Source organism: Engraulis encrasicolus, chromosome 18 (assembly GCF_034702125.1).
Source record: "Engraulis encrasicolus isolate BLACKSEA-1 chromosome 18, IST_EnEncr_1.0, whole genome shotgun sequence".
NCBI lineage: Eukaryota > Metazoa > Chordata > Actinopteri > Clupeiformes > Engraulidae > Engraulis > Engraulis encrasicolus.
Genome location: NC_085874.1, coordinates 3,549,222 through 3,556,247, shown reverse-complemented (window position 1 = coordinate 3,556,247; position 7,026 = coordinate 3,549,222).

The following is a 7,026-nucleotide window of genomic DNA, read 5'->3' as shown; positions in this document are numbered from 1 at the left end:
TTTGTACCAAGTTGTCTTGACTGCACCTTGATTTCTTCTTGCAAGGCCCCGGCAAACTCTATTAATCCCCCACACGATAACTGTCCTTGGACATCTCATGGAAGTCGCATGCTATGCGCATGGAAGGGAGAAAAAATAAGTGAACATTTCATTTGACTACAATAAAGGGCCCAGTCTCAGTGTTGCAGTAGGAACCTATTGTGGCGTTGCTCAGCAACAAAGCTCAAAAAGTTGCCCTATGTTACAACATTATCGGGGTGATACAATCAACTGGCAAACTGATCAGATCCTTCTCGCAACACTGCACACAATTAGACCAACCATACTGTGAAACACACGTACACACACACACACACACACACACACACACACACACACACACACACACACACACACACACACACACACACACACACACACACACACACACACACACACACACACACACACACACACACACACACACACACACACACACAAACAAACACAAACACACACACAGCTGTGGTTTGTCTTTGGAATTGCCAGAATATTCCATCCCACTGTGATGTCTTTTGAAATGGAGACCTCACCAGAGATAGGCATCCTGGAGCCAGAAACTAGAATCCACTTTCTCATACTCCAAATGACCTGGTTTTACCTGTCCAAATAGGCATTTTGGAATATGTAGGGCGGGATTGTAGCTTCTGAGTTCAGGATGGCCATCACTGTGGAAACAAATGTTTTTGAAGTTTCCATGAACAATCTGTCATTCTCCGCATGGATTCCTGGCCGTTAGCTGCTGGCGTCTGCTCACAAGCGGTGATCAGATGGCGTGCGTGGTGTCCCTGGGCCTGGACCAAGCCACCGCGCCTTTGTCTGCCCACTCACGGCACTCTCTCTGAAGAATCCACTTTGGCTGTCTGAATGAAGTGTGTGTGTGTGTGTGTGTGTGTGTGTGTGTGTGTGTGTGTGTGTGTGTGTGTGTGTGTGTGTGTGTGTGTGTGTGTGTGTGTGTGTGTGTGTGTGTGTGTGTGTGTGTGTGTGTGTGTGTGCGCTCATGTCTGTGTTTGTGATTGTATGTGTGTGTGTGTTTGTGTCGCGTTCATGTCTGTGTTTGTGATTGTGTGTGTGTGTGTGTGTGTGTGTGTGTGTGTGTGTGTGTGTGTGTGTGTGTGTGTGTGTGTGTGTGTGTGTGTGATATCTGTGTCAAAGGGGGGTTGTGTGTGTGTACTCTGGCCAGCTCTGGGATGGTGGGGCCATATTCACAGCATGGCCATCTGGTTAAGTCTCTGTGTGCATAGAGTGACATACTGTACATCATCATTCAAATAGTGAGAGAGAGAGAGAGAGAGAGAGAGAGAGAGAGAGAGAGAGAGAGAGAGAGAACATCGCCAGATTTCAGATTTCAGATTTTGTTGTGCCGTATGTGTTGTCCCGTTAGCGATTATTGGTGAATGCTTTCAAATAGTGAATTTCCTTCAAATATACAAGGTTTTGTACCATGTCTTCAGGCTATAGGCCTAGCTACTTCACATCTCAGAAATGTGTATTATTTAATGCAAACTGGAAAGTGATATGTTCTGTTTATAAATTCCAGTATTTTTATTTCCCTGCACTCCTCAGAGACAATCAAGAGTTAGACATATTACCCAAAGCCTTCCCTCAGATTTCTCATTCCTTTTTTGTCTCCCATTTTATGTTTTTTTTTTTGGTGTGCACCCTGACTCATGCCTTGTATTTATTTATTACACTTTTGGTATGTTGTTTTTGTATTTGTTTTTTTTAGTCAAACCGAGCTATTTTAGATTAGCACAACGTCTATACAGATTGGTTGATTGTGTTAGTTGGGTAAAGGTTGTGAGAGTGTTTCCTTGAGGGCACTGAGATGAGGATGGAAATGGAACGGCGTTCAATGAGGGCAAAGACTTCCAAAAAGAAGCCAGAAGCCTGTGTGTTTGTGAGTGTGTGTGTGTGTGTGTGTGTGTGTGTGTGTGTGTGTGTGTGTGTGTGTGTGTGTGTGTGTGTGTGTGTGTGTGTGTGTGTGTGTGTGTGTGTGTGTGTGTGTCTGTCTGTGTGTCTGTGTCTGTGTGTGTGCGTGCATGCGCACGCATGCACATGTACAGATAGCACGTAAAGGTTTAACACCCTGCAATGTTAAACATCTGCTTGCTCCATTTCGTGCGTTTCATTGCTTGTGATTTATAGTTCTCTAGGTTTCCATCTGCAGTAGCCCCCTCCATACTCTCTCCCCCTATACACCCCCTTTCTATTCTCCCCCTATACTCCTCCATATTCACTTCACTTCACGTGCTTACCCCCATCACCACCACCCCACCCCACCCCACCTTCCCTTCCCTTCCTCTCCATGACCGCTGTCTGCATTATAAATTAGGAAGACTCTATTTCCAGTGCCAATTTATCAGAAACGTCTACAAATCTTCCCGATCTGCTGCATATTTTAACAATGCATTGCCGGTGGGGGAAACAGAATGAGGAAAAGAGGAGGGGGAAAATACATGGCTAGTCTTTTAATTCTTTATGTTGTGCAGAAAGAAAGTAAAAAGACAATTATGGAGACATTTTAGCCTCGTATCACGGTGAAGGCTTTGCTAGTTGGAAGAGGGCATAGTGGGAAAGCATAAGATGGACAGGAGGGGAGAGAAAGAAAAGAGAAAGAGGGGAGGAATGGCGAAAACAGACGTTCACCTGCTGCCCTCAAACCTTCAACCTCATGTTGTTCTCTGTCTGGGGAGCAATGGAACTCTCCTGCAGTTCTGTTACCAGGGCCTGCTCTGCGCCAGGTCAAAATCAGCTCCATGGCAACACAGAATCCCAAGTTCACGTCTTTTTTTCTTCGACTTTGATTTTCCACACAAAACCATATACTGTTTGGTCACCAGCCGGTTCATATACAGTAGCCATGTCATAAAAGTAGCAAAGTGCTTTTGTGTATTTTGAGATAGGATGAAGTGTATGGGTGTGCAGTCAGCGACTGGCCAGGAAGTACAGTAGCCAATCAGCAATGCAGTAATGTACACTCTTAAACCTCACGGGGTCAGAATAGGATTTAAAGTCCAAATCATACTGTCTGTTGTTGTTTCTGTTGTTGTTTTTAAATCATTATTTCCATGACTGGTTTTAGTGTTATTTTGTGAAATAAACAAGATGTATTGTAAACAAAGAGACTTGTCGTGTTTATGGCCTCAATGCTGCTGGTTGGAGGTCTCTTTATATTGTGTCATACACAGTCTTGGGGACGGAGAAATGCAGAAATTATGTAGCATGAAAACAGACCCACTGAAAATGGCAGCTGGAATTAAACACCATATTGCCAAAAGTATTCGCTGACCTGCATTGACTCACTCACATATGAATTTTGCCATCTATTTCCTAACCCATAGTTCAATATGATGTCGGCCCATCTTTTGCAGCTATTACAGCTTCAACTCTTTTCGGGAAGGCTGTCCACAAGTTTGAAGAGTGTGTTTATAGACATTTTTGACCATTCTTCCACAAATGCATTAGTGGGTTCACACTGATGTTGGTCAGGAAGGCCTGGCTCCAAGTCTCTGCTCTAATTCTTCCCAAAGGTGTTCTGTCGGGTTCAGGTCAGGACTCCGTGCAGGCCAGTCACGCTCATCCACACCAGACTCTGTCATCCATGTCTTTATGGACCTTGCTGTGTGCACTGGGGCATTGTCATGTTGGAAGAGGAAGAGGCCTGCTCCAAACTGTTCCCACAAGGTTGGGAGCAGGGAGTTGTCGAAAATGTTTTGGCATCCTGAAGCTGTAATAGCTTCAAAAGGTGGATCAACATCATATTGAACCCTATGGGTTAGGAAAGGGATGACACATGTGAGTCAAAGCAGGTTAGCGAATACTTTTGGCAATATAGTGTATTTGCCTTCATGAGGTAAGCACAACATAGCTAACACACTATTTCCCAACTAGAAAAAAAAAATGAAGATTTCACAGGCCTGCAGAGTTGTGACAACTGGGGTATAGGAAGTTGGTTGGTGACATGATTCATAGATTCAAATAGTTGTGGGCCGTGACTTTCTGTTCACTGAGACTAATACAGAACCACTACATAACAAGCAAAGGGGAAGTAGGAATGAATTACGCTTACCTTTACCTCACCTACGGCCACTTCCTGGAACTAATGGAATGTCAGTGGTGATCTACTGCAGTGTTTCCCAACCTTTTTGTCCTGCGTACCCCCTAAGCCATTTTGTCATATGATGAGTACCCCCTCGCCCTCACTAATGCTCTGTTCCTCAATCCCAATGTGACTAAAGTCAATATATTTGTAATTATTATTTTTTTCCGCGTACCCCCTGAGGTGTTCTCGCGTACCCCTAGTGGTACACGCTCCCCTGGTTGGGAAACACTGATCTACTGTATGCAGAGTGTCAAAGGCTCCGTAACTACCATTGAGGACACAGAGGTCATGTCCTTGATATTTTTTTCAGTAATGTAAAATGTGTCTATGATGAAAATCAATATACCTGTATGATCAACAATGATAAATTCAGTCTGTATACACCACCCCCATTTATCCTCAAGGCAGTGATTAATGAAAACAAACTCAAGAGTTTGACTGAAGTGTTTGAAGCATTGTAAATGTACAGTATACGTTGCATCTCGCAGTATTTGACCTCGGTATTTGAAAATGTCTGGTTACAGCCCTGTGAGTCGGCATTGCTGTGTAAAAAAAAATGGAACATTAAGATTGGCTGAACTCTTGCTTCCCTGGCTCAGCATGGGCTTGAATAATGCAGTAAAGACACAACAGTAGATACGTTTACAGCAGTCTGTATATTTATTTGGTGATGTAGTCTTTGCTTTTTACCCTTCAGTTTTTTCTTCAAGACTGAAAAACTAGAAGCATTAAAATTCTTCAGATACAACCCCATGCATAGTTGTGTGCCCCTCAAAGCACGTGTGCCTCTACATTAGAATCTAGCCCACCCTCGATAGGCCTATGCTATACAGCACACATTGCTGTTGCTACTTCAGTACTTACACATTTGTTTTAACCAGCCATCTCTCTCATCATGTCAAGTCATCCGGGTCAAACCAACCAGTGCTTTTTTTTCTCCAATAAGTGTTACAACAATATACAATGTAGTTCAGCACAGTGCCTTTAAATACATTTTCTACAGAAAGAGATTAAAACAAAAGACTTTGGAACCTTTGTCACTTCCTTCATGTCCTCACATGGTTCACGTACAGCTGGCAGTGGCAACTTTTTGCCACCAGGGGGCAGCAGTCACACACAAAATTCTTTGTGGTAAAATCACTTTGGCCACAGCGACGGCCTACATAGCCTCACGCAGAAACAGGCGGACGGACAGTGGGTGTTTCACTTGACGACGTTCTGTGACGATCCTCATTTGACCTTTTCCGTTTTGTGCCTTGACAACTGAAGGAAGAAAGGCATGTCACGTGTGCCTAAATAGTCCTTTATCCCTTTGTGCTACGGCTTCTAGACCAGTCGGGAGCTGTTTTCTCCATCGTGGTATCCGTTTGATTGGTATCCTGTGTGGGCCTCAGTTGAGACACTTCATGTACTGTAGTCACATTGATTGGATATCCAGTGTGCTTGGAAACCCCACACCCCACTCCTCTCCCTGTTCAGTGAGCTAACAGTTAGACTATGTTTATTTCAGAAAAAAAAGTTATGCTTCGTTTTACATTCAGAACATATTTACAACTGTATTCCTGAAAAATAAAACAAGCAGGCAAGACAAATAAGACAAGCTGCCAAGGCCTCTGTCTTTTAATTTTTATGATGCCCCATTGGCTATAAATCCACAGCCTACAAGACTATGGTTTGGCAGCAACGCATTCAGTGATATACAATACAAGTAAACATTATGGGGCCTTCTGTTTGTTAACAGCACACAATGCTTTCAATCAGGCAGTGTCATTGTGGTTATTATCGGGATAATTTGTTTCGATTCACCGTCAACCTGTAACGTGGGCCAAGGACTTTGATTGTGTCTTGATTAGGACATTGTGCTTCGATTCAGGCAGTATATAATTAAGGTCATTAATTATGAAAACCAAGATAGGCCTACTGATATAGACAGACTTTTTAGCCTGTATAGAATTAGGGGTAATAGGGCTTTCATCGCTTTCAAATCCACATGTGAGGGGTTCAAAGACTGAACAATATAAATTAGGAAATACCCACATAAACCCATTTGACCTATGGGGGTAAGGTTACATGCAGTATTGGACAGTATTATGCTTCGGACAAACAAACTTTTATTCCAGTTGGATCTCATTAGCTATGTGACATGTCAGACTGTCATGTCGAAGAGTAGTAGTTCTCGGGACAACATCTCTTTGTTCGTGGTTAGTTAATTCCAATAATGTAACATATTTAAGTGCGACTTTCAACAACTCATTCAGCTAGCCCTCCTCAACCTCAATGAGGTCGTCATGGTCCCTCACTCCACAGCCCTTAAACGCTCGTTTGGAATGCACAGAAGCCGAGAGGCACACACAGTCCTTCTCAACGACAAACTCGGAAGTAACGCATCCCCAGCACCCCCCCAAAACACAAACAAAGAGGGGGAAAAAAGTCTAAAATCCATAATCTGAAAGGCTACTGGCAAAGTTGCCCGTGTTATCTTTTGTGGGCTGTATTGGTAGATGCAAGATTCGGCTTGGAGATTTTCTGTAATCGTTGACATAAAGAGGTATGGCCACGGCGCATGGATTTGTATGACTTCGGTTGTGTTTGTGGGATTATTGCACTCTGCTGATCAGACCACCATTTGCTGCACCGTAGACAGAAGGTGATGGGGTGGAGGTGTGGTGAGGTTGTTATGGGAGCGCTATTTGAGGAACGGGGTGGGGTGTGGTCGGGTGTGGTGGGGCTTGGAGGGTGAAAAGGGAGACATTTTGTTGATTGTGGCAGTGCTCACCCTAACCCCTCCATCACGACTCTGGTCCACCAACCCATCCTACCCCAAGCGCCGATCCCCATCCCCAACCCCAGCCTCAATCCCCAAGCCCCTCTGGGGTCTAAAG